General features: G+C 45.4%; 1 protein-coding gene across 2 annotated transcripts in view; it reads right to left on the reverse strand.

Moving 5' to 3' along the window:
• Nucleotides 1–2,860: 2,860 nt before the first annotated feature.
• LOC102140719 (uncharacterized) overlaps nucleotides 2,861–15,930 on the reverse strand; it is a 42,699-nt gene continuing 29,629 nt past the window's right edge. For both annotated transcript variants that reach the window (XR_012426084.1, XM_045376771.2), the window contains one exon: nucleotides 2,861–3,069. The gene's annotated coding sequence lies outside the window, so the exon portion shown is untranslated. The remainder of the gene's footprint in view (nucleotides 3,070–15,930) is intronic.

The following is a 15,930-nucleotide window of genomic DNA, read 5'->3' on the forward strand; positions in this document are numbered from 1 at the left end:
TGGGAGCTACAGTTCAAGATGAGATTTGGGTGGGGACACAGCGAGACCATATCAGTAGGTATATGGGAGCTCTCTGTACTATCTTTGCAATGGTTCTGTAAATCTATTCTAAAATTGAGATGTTATTTTAAAAGTTACATATGTGTTTAATATAAATATGCATATATATGGATATATGGTGATAAAAACAATTGCAATATCAACCCTCTCTCGTGTATCAAATTTTCTCCTTTTTTGAGTAGATTCGTGGCTCTCTATTCTGTTCCACTGGTCAGTTTTTCTAACTCTGTACCATTATCATGCTGTCTTAATTCTAATACCTTGTTTTCTTTTTTCTTTTCTTTTTTTTTTTTTTGATTTAATCTCACTCTGTCCCCCAGGCTGGAGTGCAGTGCTGCAATCTCAGCTCACTGAAACCTCTGCCTCCCAGGCTCAAGCGATTCTCCTGCCTCAGCCTCCCGAGTAGCTGGGACTACAGATGCGTGCCACCATGCCTGGCTAATATTTATATTTTTAGTAGAGATGGGGTTTTGCCGTGTTGGCCAGGCTGGTCTGGAACTCCTGACCTCAGGTGATCCACCCGCTTTGGCCTCCCAAAGTGCTGGGATTACAGGTGTGAGCTGCCGCGCAAAGCCCATTCATTTGTTACACCTTAATTTTAATTTTGAACTTCTCTCACTTTGTATTCTTCAAGAGTTTTTGACTATTCTTAGACCTCTTCATTTACAATTAAATTTAGAATTAGCATATTACATTTCAGGTGAAAATAAATGAAAATTGCAGAGGAAAAATAACTTCAGAAGCCCCTCATTGCCCACAAATTCACATGTAAACTCAACAGCCTGGCATCAATGCCTTCTACAGCCTAACCTCAATCTACTTTTTCAATCTTTTCTCCTGTGCTCCCCAATAACCCGTGTCCCATGCTCCAGGAAAATTGGAATATTTAATATTTCCAAAAAGACCCCAACTTCTCTAGTCCTCACTGTGGCTTCTCTGCTTATGGAGCTTTGTCCTCTTCTTCTATCTGCTTTTTGGGGGCAGCTCACTCACCACCTCTTCCGTCAAGTCTTCCCAAATCCCCAGCAACTGAGAGAACTCCATTAAACCACCAAGCACTTTGAGTCCCTTTCTAAACTAAGTTTCTTGAGGTCTTGCATTTTATTCCTCTTTGTCATGATCCTCCTGTCCCCACCATTTAAAGTACTGCACATAGTTGAGGCTTATTAGGTATTTGGAAATTAACTGTGGCACTTGGATCAGAGTTCTTGGTGCCAGCATACACTTGTCTTCACGGGAAGGACCAACACCATCATAGGCGCTGGTCTTGTCAGAGAGCTTGCTGGGTGCCAGATACTGTCCTGAACCTTTACAATGTATCCCGTCACATAATCTCCAAGAAGCCAACAGTAGGTGCCATGATTAACCCTATTTTAGAAACAAAGAAATGAAAACTGAGAGCAATGAAGCACCTTGCTTAATGTTGCAGAGAAAATAGAAGGGCCGGGGTTCAAATGTAGATTCCTCTCGCAGAACCTTCACCCTCCTCCACAGTTTCAGATAACGTGTCTGTAAATTTCCCAGCAGCAAGGACTGGATCTTTTTACATCGTTGTACCTGCTGCACCGAGGATCTTTCCAAGAAGAGTAGATGCTCTGCACAAGTTGATGTAAGAATGTGACTGAACAGGTATAAAGCACCCAGCACACTGCCCTGCCCATTACATGCACTAAATAAATGTTAGAGATCTTAATGAGCCTACCTGTTCTGCTGTCCTTCCTTCTGCCCCCTCCCTACCCTGTCTGGGCTCTTCCATTGCCCATCCCACTCCCCCTTGTTTGAAAGGTGTGGCTTATGTATTGGACAGAGCAGATAAAGAATCTTTCTACCATCACGGAACATTCTATTGGACAGGGCTGCAACATCAGCATCACCTGAGACTTCATTAAAAATGGAAGACTTCATACTGTTCACCGAGCATCGGAATCTGCACCGCTGATGTGCATTATTTTTATTCTTAATTTTGGAAGTGGATATAAATATGCATAGTCAGCCCCCTATGTCCATGGTTCTGCACCTGTGGATTCAACCAACTGCAGATCAAAAATATTCCAGAAAAAAATTCCACAAAGTTCCAAAAAGCAAAACTTAAATTTTCTTCGCACCAAGTACTACATTGAATCCACACGAATGAAGTGATGCACAGGCATTGTGTTAGGTATTATAAGTAATCTAGAGATGATTTAAAGTATATGGGAAGAAGTGAGTAGGTCATATGCAAACACTAAGCCATTTTATGTCAGGGACTTGAGCATCCTTGGATTCTGGTATCCTCAGGGGGTCCTGGAACTAATCCCCCATGGATATTAAGGGTCAACTGTACATAATTTTAGGATTTTTTTAAATTAGCAAGTCAAAACCCCTTGGACAGAGTGTTTTAAACAAATCAAATGATATCCTATATCTGGTCTTGCAATACTCTTTTTTTTTTTCTGTGAGCTGTATGTTGTGCAGAACTTTCATAAATCTAGCAGTTCAGGGCAGCTATAGTATTAGGGAATCATTTGACACAAAGGAAATTTTAAAGGAAGTTCATGGCTGGCCTGATGCCCCACATTGAGCGAATGCCTCAGATCACAGGATATGCAGATATCTACAGTTGGTTAAAATATGTAGATACACTTGGTATCGAGATCCAAAAATATCAAAGGGAGGTTTGCACAAGGAGAGAGCCAAAGCACTGTGGCATGTTGGAGAGGTGAGAGGGCGTGCCAGTGGGATCTAATTATAAATCCCAGGCTGCTAAGGTTTTCATGCTTGACACAGAGATTAAAATAACTCAAAAACAAGCAGTCACAGATTTCAGCCAAAAACACGCTATTCTTTAATGGAATGGCTACTCCAGGGTTACCAAGAAATTTCAGAAGGTGTGAGCCAGTCCATTCAATTTTCAAACAATTGGAAGAGTGAGTCCTCATGCATATAATCACGTGAGGGGATCGTCAGAGTTCAGACCTTTCTTTCCATGTCACGAGATGCTCCAGTTTTTTCTCCATCCTCTTCTTCTCCCTTCAATAATAAATGATAAAAAGCATTCATTGAGCACTTACTAAATGTTCAGCTCTGTGCTAAGCACTTATAAACCTTTAACATTCACTGAAACCCTAAGAGATAGGAAATATGATTATTACTGTGTTACAGACGAGACAGCAGAGGCTCAGAGTAACTTGCACAGGGTCACGCATCCCTTTCCGCCGTCTTCCTCCTTCCTTCCTCCTGGCTTCATCAAATGAACTCATCCTTCTTTGCCTCCAGGGGACATCTCATCTCTTGAGTCCCTACATTCTGACTCTTACTTACCTCTACCATGCCCTTAAAAGTGTCTTCTCGGCTGGGTGCAGTGGCTCAGGCCTGTAATCCCAGCACTTTAGGAGGCCGAGGAGGGCGGATCACTTGAGGTCAGGAGTTTGAGACCAGCCTGGTCAACATGATGAAACCCCGTCTCTACTAAAAATACAAAAATTAGCTGGGCATGGTGGTGCATGTCTATAGTCCCAGCTACTTGGGAGGCTGAGGCAGGAGAATCACTTAAACCCGGGAGGCGGATGTTGCAGTAAGCCGAGATGGTACCATTGCACTCCAGCCTGGGCGACAGAGCGAGCCTCCATGTCAAAACCAAAACAAAACAAAACAAAAAACAGTGTCCTCTCCAGGGCCCCAGGAACCTGCTAGCCACTAACTACCGAATCCAGGGTGCTGGTACTAGCCTTCTTAGTTTTGCCCTCTCTGCAGTTTGTTTTTCTGAAATCCCCTTTTCCCTTGGCTTTTGCCATCGTGTGCCAGGCACAAGGTCTCTGCCCACTGACTATGCTCACTTCCCACCCCCTACCTGTAGGATGCATCCCAGGCTCTAGTCCTGAGCTGTCCTGTGGTCTCCTTTCTTCAGTACCTTGCTCCCTCTCATACCCAATCCTGCCAACGAAGCGGTTGGCCTGATTCCAGGTCTGCCTTCCTGCCTGCCCGTTAGACATGTCTACATCAGCTGAACCCCAGGCTGTCTAAGAACAAGCTTCTATAACCACCCACTGATGACGCCCCACCCAATGGCCCCTTGCTGCCATATTGCCCTGCAGCCACAGCGGACAATTCCAGCAAGTGTCCACCTCCTGCTTCAGCCACCTGTAACTCTTGTTTTTTTTCTTTCTTTTATTTTTCTTGCTGTTCTTTGGGCTTGTTTAGTTCTTTGCAGAAGCATCTCAGAAGTGCCAGGGGTTTACCCTCTCTAAGGACAACCCTCAAGGAAGGGAGTCATTAGATAAATATTCCATCTTTTTCATCCTTTGATTGGGCAATCTTGTTTTTGTTTTTGTTTTCGTTTTGAGACAGGGTCTCTGTCACCCGTCACCCAGGCTGGAGTGCAGTAGTGCAATCTTAGCTCACTAAAACCTTGAATTTCTGGGCTCAAGTGATCCTCCCACCTCAGTCTCCCAAGTAGTAGGACCAGCGACTACAGGCACATGCCACCACACTTGGCTAACTTCAAAATTTGTCTTGTAGAGATGAGGTCTTGCTATGTTGCCCAGGTTGGTCTCTAACTCCTGGCTTCAGGGAATCTTCCCGGCTCAGCCTCCCAAAGTGCTGGGATTACAGGTGTGAGCCACTGCACCTGGCCTGATTTGGCACTTCTGAAGTGTATTTTATTGAGTTGCCCGGAGGGTCCCCAGTGAGATTCAGCCCCGTATGCCCACAGCATAACCTCTCATTCGCCACCACTTAATGACTTTTTTCCCTCCCAATTCACTCCTTGTGCTTCCAAAGATAAACTCACAAATCCAGTTGTACACAAACACTTCTCTGCCTTGAAAAGAATCCAAAATAAGATACTACACACAAATCATTTTTTTCCTGCTGGATTCTTTGCTGAGGCCTGTGATTTTTCCAAGTCTCCTAGACATCAGGGTTCAAAGCTTAGACACATTTTTTATTCTTTTGCTCTGTCCCCTTTACCCCTCTGAGTGTTTGTGACTCATGGCTTTCAAATGTCTAATATTTCCATTATTCCATTCTTCCCAGCCTGGTCCAGGTCCTTACAACCTCGCACTGTGATGACCCCACCACCACCACCATTGCTCACACCATCCCATCTGCCAGAAATGCTCTTTGGACTTTGCTGGGCTTGTCCTTGCAGAGTGCCTCTTGTGTGCCCTGCCTTGTGCCAGGCAGGTACTTCAGGCTCCTGGGATGACCTTCCCTCCCACCCCATCCCCGCGATGGCTGTCTTCTCAAAACTGCCCTTACATTATCATGCACTCCACTCATCTGACACCGAGACATACTGTCTTTCACCAGTGGTTATTAAGATGTGTACATTTCTGGCTCCCCCCATTAATTTTAAGTGTTCTGGGATCAAGGAGTATATCACGTGCTTTCTTGCTTTTTTTTATTTTTTAGTCCTCTCAACAGGGGCTCAGTCAACATTGGCTGGTTTCATTTGATGGATAATGTTAAACTGCCAACAAAGTAAATGCAGGTAAACAGTGCTCTTGAAGGTGGGCAGACGCACTCCTTCCCCAAACTGTGCTGAATCAAGTTCCAGACGGCTCACCCACAAAGCCCTAACCAAAAGCTTGGTATAACAGCAAGCCGCCCAAGCCGGTGGAATTAATTAGCCTGCACGTACGTGCCAACATCATTCTACCCGTCAATACTCTTGATGGTCTGTGGTATAAAAAGGATAGTGCCTGTCCCAGAGGCGTTATGAAGAATGTGAATTGGTAGCTTTCTGTCTCTAGATTAAGCAGTGGTGACCATTCATTCATTCGTTCAATAAACATCTATTTAGCACCTGGTAAGCTCCAGGTACTGTGCTAGGCGCTGGGGATATAATAATGAAGGTGAGAGTCAAAGTCCCTTTTTTGTGGGGAGATGGAATAAATAAGTGAACAACTAAATTAAATTCTTACAGAGTGTGATAAAAACAAGGGAAGACACAAACCTATGTTATATTAGAGGGAAAAGAGGCTTCTTGAAGAAGGGATAAGTTATGAAACTGATCAAAACTAGATCATCCATCACTGGTACATACACACCCATCACACCCAGATCAGTGATGGAGAGGCAGGTGATGTTAAAGGAAAATCTGGCCAGACGTGGTGGCTCACGCCTGTAATCCCAGCACTTTGGGAGGCCAAGAAGGGCAGATCGCTTGAGCCCAGGCGTTGAGGCCAACCTGGGTAACATGGTGAAACCCCATGTCTACAAAAAAAAATACGAAAATTAGCTGGGCATGGTGGCACGTGCCTGTAGTCCCAGCTACTTGGGAGGCTGAGGCGGGAGGATTGCTTGGGCCCAGGCGGTCGAGGCTGCGGTGAGCCATGATGGTGCCACTGCACTCCAGCCTGGATGACAAAGAGAGACTCTGTATCACAAAAAGAAAAAAAGAAAAGGAAAATCCACATGTTGTGCCTTGGAATAACTGGAATTCAAAGCTAGTTCAGCAAATGGCAGTGTGAGCAAAGGGTCTAGTCAAGTTGACTTTGGCTTTAAAAGCAGACAGAGAAGTTTGGTGAAAGGGTGATGTGGAGGTGACTGAGTCAAAGGCTGGAGTGTGGAAAAGAAGTGCATTCCAGAGGTATGATGGAGAGAAAAGCAAAGCTACCCTCTCTTCTACAAGAGGACAGTCAGAACAAACGCAACACAGTCTCACATCCAGGGGAAATGTGATTGCAATGGCTTCAGAAAGACCCAGACACCCAGAAGTGCCGGCACCAGGTGACAGAGGGAGGGGAACCCATCCAGAGGACACCTTCTCCCTGTGGCAGAACTAGCAAAAACAAATAGGGCAAAACAGAAAGGGGACCTGGTGTGTGTGGGTTCAGAGCACGACTTCCCCAAGCCTCCTGCAGGGGGTTAACTGGAAGTCCTACCCAGATTTTGCAAGAAGCTTTGTCATGCAAATATTCTCTAGGCCATCAGTTCAGGTACTCATCTCAAATGCCCTCCCTTCTTCCTGGGTCATTTCTTCCTTTCCAGGGAGCAGGTCACAAGGGCAGGCGTGGGAGATGTGATTGAGCTGTGCTGGGAAATGCCTCGGCCCCACCCCACTCCTACTACCCCCCGTGAGGAGGAGGCGCAGGCGGGCACTGCCCTTGGAACACTAAAGCTTTGTTTCCTGGAGGTTCTGAAATCAGCCTCCTCACGTACCTCACCCAACACCAAAGGTTCTGTCTCCACTTCCTCCTCCACCAAGGACTTTGGGGGCTAGAAGGAGAATGGGGGAGAGCGGCAGAAAGGATGGGTAGCTAGTTAAGCCCCACATGTCTGTTCAGGCCTGTTCAAGCCCAGTGAGGTATATGTAGGTTCAGAACTGGTCACACTTCCCCATCTTACAGATGAGAAAATTGGCTTAGAGAAACTGAAGAATTCGACCCGGGTCAGATGGTGGGTAGACGCCGCACAGGCTTTGAACTCCGGTAATTCCAAGGGCACAAGCTGTGTATTTTTCCTGTAACATCACCTGTCTCCTTGCCAGCCGGGCTGGAGAGATGGCTCTCTGTTGAAGAAATCTCAGGTAAAAAGAAAGAGGAAACTCAGATTCAAGTTCAGGGTCAGCCCTTAATTACAGTGTGGGTTTCCTGTGGGAAAATGAGGGGTTGGCCCCATGTACAAGTCTCCGATGAGGTCATACGCCGTAAGTCTTTTCCATGGGCTCTGTAGAAAAACACAGCTGATGAAAAAAAATAACAAACCATCACATTGTTATTCATTTATTCATTCACTCATTCAATGAAATACTTATTGAGAGGCTTCTAGGTGTCAGGCCCAGGGCAGGGAAAAATAATAAGGATCTGATCCTTCAGCCTAGAAGTGAAAGGCACATTCTTAGGAAGTCTATTCAACTCTTCATTTTACAGAGGTATAAAGTGAAGCCCAGAGAGGGAAAGCAACTCACCCAAGGTCACACAGCGAGGTAGCAGCAACCACCAAGACGTAGGGTAGCCTGCCTGACAGTGGCCCTGTCAGCAGCCCAGGCTATCCGAAGAAGGTAGGACATGTCATTCAGTTCAATCTAATAGACCTGTTCTAAATCAACTAAGCCAGAAAGCCAAAACCTGCTTACGGGGCCCCACTGCAGGTCTCCTTGGGAAGAGGAATCAGTCACTGATCTTTTGACAGAAATCAGTCACCCTGCAGGAGATGTCCTACAGAGATGACGAGCCCAATTTGTTGCTGAAGCCCTCACTTTAGTGAGCCCAGGTCCTAAGCCCAGCATTAAAGAGAACATGCCTCCCTCCACACTAAGTCCCTGTCAATATTCATCCAGCATCTAAAGTTCTGGCGCCAGAAGCTGCACCTCCACAGATCTTCAAGCTAATCTGTCCTAGCCCAGGTGAGATTTTTGCATCCAAAGAAAATAAGACTTTAGACGGATTACCCAGGAATAGGACCCGATATCCCAGGGACTAACCCTCTTGCCCTGCAGATTGCTGCCTGACCCCTCCACCTGGCTGACATGTCCCTGGGTAGACAGCTCTTCTGGTAAAGAAGCATAGAAGATTCCGGGAAGCAGGCAATATCAGGGTCATGGCAGGTGCTAGAAGAGTCGCCTTCTGTCCTTGAAAGCTGAGGTTAAGCCACATCTGATGACCTCAGAGGACATGGCAGGTGAGCATGGGACCGTAGCATGGCAGAAACCCAGGACCGTAGCGTGGCAGAAACCCAGCCACCTGCCAGGGCGACGCCTGCACCCCCGGGGAACCACTGTAAACATCTGACCCTCAGCATCACGCAACTTACCAGAGACCAGGCTTCAACACAAGCCTTCATTTTCTCATTAATAAATCCAGTGGTTTCCCTTGGAGAGACTGCTGCTAGCCACTAAACAAACCAAAAAGAAAACTCTCTGGAAAGGCAAATAGGTTTTCAGGCCAATTCTGATGCATCTCAGCAAAGAAGTGGTCTTCGATGCCTCTAAAGCTTTTTGTCTTGGACAACCGGCGGTGGAGCTCCAGAACTCGGGCCTCCACACCTGACTAAGAGATTTTGTCTCTAAAGAGCCACAGGCTGGAAAGCACAGGCCGTTTTGTTTCTCCCAGCACCAGCAGGCTCTGAGGAAGATGGAGTCTGCATGAGATTTAGAAAGGTTGAGTAAAAAGACACAGGGAGAGGCCGGGCGGGGTGGCTCACCCCTGTAATCCCAGTACCTTGGGAGGCTGAGACAGGTGGATCACTTGAGGTCTGGAGTTCAAAACCAGCCTGGCCAACATGGTGAAACCCTGTCTCTACTAAAAATACAAAAACTAGCCAGGTGGGATGGCGGGCACCTGTAATCCCAGCTACCCAGGAGACTGAGGCAGGAGAATCACTTGAGCCCGGGAGGCTGAGGTTGCAGTGAGCTGGGATCACGCCACTGCACTCCAGCCTGGGTGACAGTAAGACTCCATCTCAAAAACAAACAAACAAAAAAAGACACAGAGAGGGAGAAAAGGAGGCAGAAAAGGCCATTTCTGCTTCTCATATGTACCAATGAGGCAGTCACTTCTGCCTGGGACACCCTCCTGTGCCCAGGAGCTTTGCATGTCTGGCTCACTCCTACCACTCAGTTCTCTGCCCAGTGTCACCTCCCTAGAAGAGCCTTCTCCCACCATGCTGTAAAAGGTGCCTCCCACTTCCCTGTCACCTTCTAACACAGTGCCCTGTGAACTGGGGTAGAGGAGAAACAAGAGAAGAGCCCCGCACTGAGTATCGGAAGAGATCTCCGCTGAAGACAGAAAGAAACCCCCACTGAAAAGGGGAAGAACCTCCTCTGACCATGGGAAGAGCTCCCCAGGGACCATAGTAAGAGCCCCCCCACTGACTATGTGAAGAGCCTCCCTCTGACCATGGGAAGAGGCCCCCACTGAATATAGGAAGAGCCCCCCAGTGACTATGGGAAGAGCCCCCCACTGACTTTGGGAAGAGCCCCCCAGTGAATATGGGAAGAGCCCCCCGACTATGGGAAGAGTCCCCCAGTAAATATGGGAAGAGCCACACTTTGACTATGAGAAGAGCCCCCAACTGACTATGGGAAGAGTCCCCCATTGACTATGGGGAGAGCCCCCCACTGAATGGGAAGAGCCCATCCACTTAATATAAGAAGAACCCCCCCTCTGACTATGGGAAGAGCCCCCCACTGACTATCGGGAGAGCCCCTCACTGACTACGGGAAGAGCCCCCCATTGACTTTGGGAAGAGCCCCCCACTGACCATGGGACGAGCCCCCCACTGACTATGGGAAGAACCTGCCCCTCCACCCCTGCCACCAAGTATGAGAAGAGATCTCTACTGAATAGGGGAAGAGGTCCCCACTGAAAAGGGGAAAAACCTCACTGAGTATAGGAAGAGCCCCCCCACTGATTATAAGAGCCTCCACTGAATAGGGGAAGAGGCCCCCAATGAGCACAGGAAAAGCCCCCAACAAAGTCATGCTCCTGGCCACTTTCCCCGCCTTGTCCTCAGAACAAGCCACTGACTGGTGGGCAAGAGCCACGGGCCCAGGTTTCTGGATTCAGCTGCTAATTCATCTGAAGTCTGTAAGGACTGGACACTGAGACTCAGAAGTAGTCCTGCTCTACAGATCCTAACTTGGCCTCAGAAGACTGTCCCTAGAGCTAGACTGAAAGGGGGAACCAAGAGCGCAGACAAGCCCACCTGATCCCAGGTGAGTCAGGTCCTCCAGCCTAGCTCTGATCATTAAAAATCACACATGGGAGCTGCACCTGCCTGACTGCTGTGCCCATGTCTCTGTTGGCTTAAAATCAGGCAGAGACCTCCTTAGACCCTTTCTATGTGTTTGTTTATTTTGATCTCTCCTCCATTGGAATGTAACCACCAGAGTCTCTGCTTTTGCTCACCTCCGTATCCTTAGTCCCTAGAAGGGTCCCCAGCAGCTAGTGGGTGAGTATCAGATATATATTGCTAGAGAAAACAGATCATCATTATTCAGGGTCTACTATATGCTAGACATGAGATGGATGTCTCCACCTGATCCCCTTGACACCCTTTAAGGATGATGTGATTAAGCCCATCTTGCAGTTGAGGAAACTGGGATTCAGAGACAGACAGTGAGCTTTCTAGCATGATATTAATGAGGAGCATCATGCCAGGCCCTGAAGTGCAGGGCGCTCTCATTCCATGGTTTTACCACTCGAAATCACACTGGAAGTTCAACACTACCAACAGCAATCATTTCAAATGAAAAGAACAACTTTTAAATTACTTTGACAAGTTGACTTTCAACCTACCTATTTTCAAAAAGTATTTGAGTCAAGAAGAAACAGAATATCTAAACAGACCCATAACAACTAAAAAGAGACTGAAGTTGTTAAAACAAAACAAAACCACATGAAAGGGAGCCTAGGACCAGATGGCTTCATGGATGAATGCTACGAAACATTTAAAGAGGAATTAACTCTAATCCCTTACAAGCTCTTCCAAAAAAATAAAAGAGGAGGGACAACTTCCCAATTCATTCTATGAGGCCAGTATTATTACCTTGATACTAAAACAAGACAAAGATACCACAAGAAAAGAAAAATGCAGACCAATATTCCTTATGAGTAGATGCAAAAATCCTCAACAAAATATTGTCAAACTAAATCTAGCACCATATAAAAACAGCAGACACCATGACCAAGTAAAATTTATCTCAGGAATGCAAAGATGGTTTAATGTAGAAAAATCAATGTGACACACCATATTAATTGAACAAAGGACAAAAATCACATGATCATCTCCATTGACACAGAAAACACATTTGGCAAAATTCAACACCTTTTCATTATAAAACACGCAACAAACTAGAAATAGAAGGGGATTTCCTCAACTTGACATAGGGCATCTATGAAAAACTTACAATTAACATCATTCTTAATGGTGAAAGGCTGAATGGTTTCTTGTCAGGAATAAGACAAGCATGTCCACTCTTACCACTTTTATTCAACATTGTAGTGGAGGTTCTAGCCAGAGCAATTAGGCACAAACATTAAAGTCATCCAGACTGGGGGGGGGGGGGGAAAGGAAGCAAAACTATCTCTATTTGAAGATGATATGATAACAATAAATGTTGGTGAGCACATGGAGAAATTGGAACCCTCATCCTCTGCTGGTGGAAATGTAAAATGCTGCAGCCACTTTGGAAAACAGTCTGGTGATCCTCAGATGATTAAATATAGAGTTACCATGTGACCCAGCAATTTCATTTCTAGGTATATAGTCAAGAGAACTGAAAACATATGTCCATACTAAACTTGTACACACATATTCATAGCAGCATTAATAATAATAGCCAAAAAGTAGAAATGACTCAAATGTTCATTAACAGATGAATGAATAAATTGATATATCCATAAAATGGAATATTATTCAGCCATGAAAAAGAATGAAATACTAATACATGCCGCAGCATAGATGCACCTTGAAGCCAGACACAAAAACCACTAACTGTATGATTCCATTTATGTGAAATGTCCAGAACAGGCACATCTCTAAAGACAGAAAGAGATCAATGGTTGCCAGGGGCTGGGGGATGCGAGGAATGAGAAATGACTGCTTATGGTTATGGGGTGTCTTTTGGGGGTGCTGAAAATATTCTGGAATTAGATAGTGGTGATCAATGTATGACTTTTCTGAGTTGTATATTTTAAAGGGTGAACTTCATGGAATGTGAATAATATCTCAATAAGCTGTTATTTAAGAAAACGAGGCCAGGCGCAGTGGCTCATGCCTGTAATTCCAGCACTTTGGGAGGCTGAGGCAGATGGATCACTTGAGGTCAGGAGTTCAAGACCAGCCTGGCAACATGGTGAAACCCTGTCTCTATTAAAAATACAAAAATTGGCCAGGCATGGTGGTGCGCGCCTGTAGTCCCAGGTATTCGGGAGGCTGAGGCAGGAGAATCGCTTGAACCCGGGAGGCAGTGGTTGCAGTGAGCTGAGGTCATGCCACTGCACTGCAGCCTGGGAGACAGAGCGAGACTCCAACTTAAAAAAAAAGAAAAAGAAAAAGAAAATGATAGGAGATGCCCTCAGCAAAAACACATCTCTATAAATTATAATCAAGACCAGTAACATATGATACAAGTAGAGACAAATAATTAAAGGGAGAAGGGAAAAGCAAGCCGCTCATGAGTAATAAGGAAAAACACTCTCTGAGTGATGGCCTAGTCTCATGCTGGCATTCCAACTGAACCTTGTGAATAAAGGCACATTTGAAAAACACTGTCATTTCAACGTTTCCCAATATAGCAATGCAATACTACCAATATCATCAAAAACAGTTGGAATGTAATATTTAATGGCAAATGGTGAGATCTAGAAATTTTAATACAAGCCAAGGAAATAAGAAGGGATCGTCTGCTCTCCATTCTCGGCCATTTGAGTCACTCTGTTGAAGTGCATTTCTGTGTATACATTTGATTTCATGTTAATCACCACTGCATTTCTAGCTCACCATGTGGCTTTTGGCCAGGCATTCACAATTCACCTATAAAACGAAAGGGTGGGGCAACATTCTTTGCTGTTCTAAAATCTATGACTTGACTTGGTTCAACCGGAATATATGAAGCATGGAAATCTCTCTCTTTGTGTCCTTGAAGGGTTTACATTTCTTTTAATGGCCACACATTAGAAGCAAGAAATAATGGGCCACGTCATTATTAAATAGTATTTATTTCAAACCCAAACGTTACTTTTAATGGGGTACTAAACTAAAAAGCAGAAGTATGCAATAAGAACAGAGGAAATGTCATGTCCTCCAATCTTTGCTCAAATGTCCCCCCTCTCTTTTTTATTTTTTGAGACAGGGTCTTGCTCTGTTGCCAAGGCTGTGAAGTGCAGTGATGCTATCATAGCTCACCAGAGCCTCGATCTCCTGGTCTCAAGGGATCCTCCCACCTCAGTCTCCTAAGTGGTTGGTTCTATAGGCGTGCATCACCATGCCTGGCTAATTTTAACATTTTTTATAGAGATGGGGGTCTCGCTATGTTGCCTAGGCTTGTCTTGAACTCCTGGCCTCAAGCAGTCCTCCCATTTCAACCTCCCAAAATACTGCTTGAGCCCCTGTGCCTGGCCAAATGTCTCTCCCCGCCCTTTTTTTTTTTTTTTTTTTTTTTTTTTTTGAGATGGAGTCTCACTCTGTCTCCCAGGTTGTAGTGCAGTGGCGTGATCTCGGCTCACTGCAACTTCCACCTTCCGGGTTCAAGCGATTCTCCTGCCTCCCGAGTAGCTGAGACTACAGGAGCATGCCACCATGCCCAGCTAATCTTTGTATTTTAGTAGACACAGGGTTTCACCATGTTGGCCAGGATGGTCTCGATCTCTTGACCTCATGATCCAACCACCTTGGCCTCTCAAAGTGCTGGGATTACAGGTGTGAGCCACCATGCCCAGCCCCAAATGTCTCCTTTTTAAAGAGCTCTCAGCCTCCATTTTTAAAGAGCTCTCAGCCTCCATTTAAAATTGCAACCCAATGGCCATGCCTCTCTCCAGCACTGGAGATTGTCTCAACTCTGCTCTCCTTTTCTTTTTCTGTAGCACTTATCAACTTCCAGTAGATAATATAATTTACTAATTTAACACACCTATTATTTATCACCTGTAGGAGCAGATTTCTCTAATGTATCCTATGCACCCAGCATTGTACAGAAGAGAATTCTGAGCAGGAGAATTGGGCCTTTTCCAGTATACTGAGACTTCTTCCAAAAGTTAAGAAAATGTTTAGCTGGAAGATAGTCTGTATCAGTCTGTCCCATCTCAGTAGTTGCCGTGACTCTGCTTATCATGTCCATCAACAATCAGAAAATAATGCAGCCATCAACAATCAGAAAATAATGATCTGTTCCTACAGCAACACTGCAGTTACTCAGTTTATATATTTGTTTATTGAACTGAGAACTTCTGTCTATTAAATTGTGAATATGTCAAATGGTGTTTGTTGAGCTGAGAGTCTCTTTATGCTGATAAGTTTGTTTCTAAAAAATAATTGCTGTTTTAGAATGCCTGTAATGCAAATTATTCCACCGGGTACCCGCTCCTCCTTTGAGATCAATACTTCCCACCTGATCCCACGTTCTGGCAGGAGCAGCTCTGTTGGTGCATGGCTTTCTTCCTCCCCTTGGCTACAGTTGACGGGTCCAAGGATGGGCATCTGACTTTAGCTGATCCAATCAGAGTCCTGCCTTGAGATTTGGCTAACTAGAACTGAATAAGGGAAATTTGCCCTCATTGAAAGCTGCAAGATGTAAAAGTCAAGGGTCAGTCAGCACTCATGTTTCCTCCTAAATGAAGAAAGCAGATCTGTAAAGAGATAGAAGAAAGCTACATGCAGAGAAAACTCATTCCACGCATGTTCTGAAGATGGACTATATTCTTTCCTGTTGATATTTCATTCTTTCTTTGTTGTTGTTGTTTTGACATAATCCTTCCAATAAATACCTTGGGATCCATGCTAGTCCCACTTGGGGATCTACTCCTTGCAGCTCCCAATCCATGCATTAAGAGGTTATGATAAAGACAATCACAGCTGGCTAGGCATGATGGGCCATGCCTGTAATCCCAGCCCTCTGGGAGGCCGAGGCAGGTGGATCACCTGAGGTCAGCCTGGCCAACACACTGAAACCCTGTCTCTACTAAAAATACAAAAATTAATTGGGCATGGTGGCAGGTGCCTGTAATCCCAGCTACTCGGGAGGCTGAGGCGGGATAATCACTTGAACCCAGGAGGCAGAGGTTGCAGCGAGCTGAGATCACACCATTGCACTCCAGCCTGGCCGACAGGTGTGAAACTCGGTCTCAAGAAACAAAACACAAAGACAGTCACAGCAACTATTGAGACATGGTGTGCATGCCTGTATTTTAAAACAGACTGATACTTACAGACTATCTTCCAGCTAAA

This window comes from Macaca fascicularis, chromosome 16 (genome assembly GCF_037993035.2).
Source record: "Macaca fascicularis isolate 582-1 chromosome 16, T2T-MFA8v1.1".
Classification (NCBI taxonomy): domain Eukaryota; kingdom Metazoa; phylum Chordata; class Mammalia; order Primates; family Cercopithecidae; genus Macaca; species Macaca fascicularis.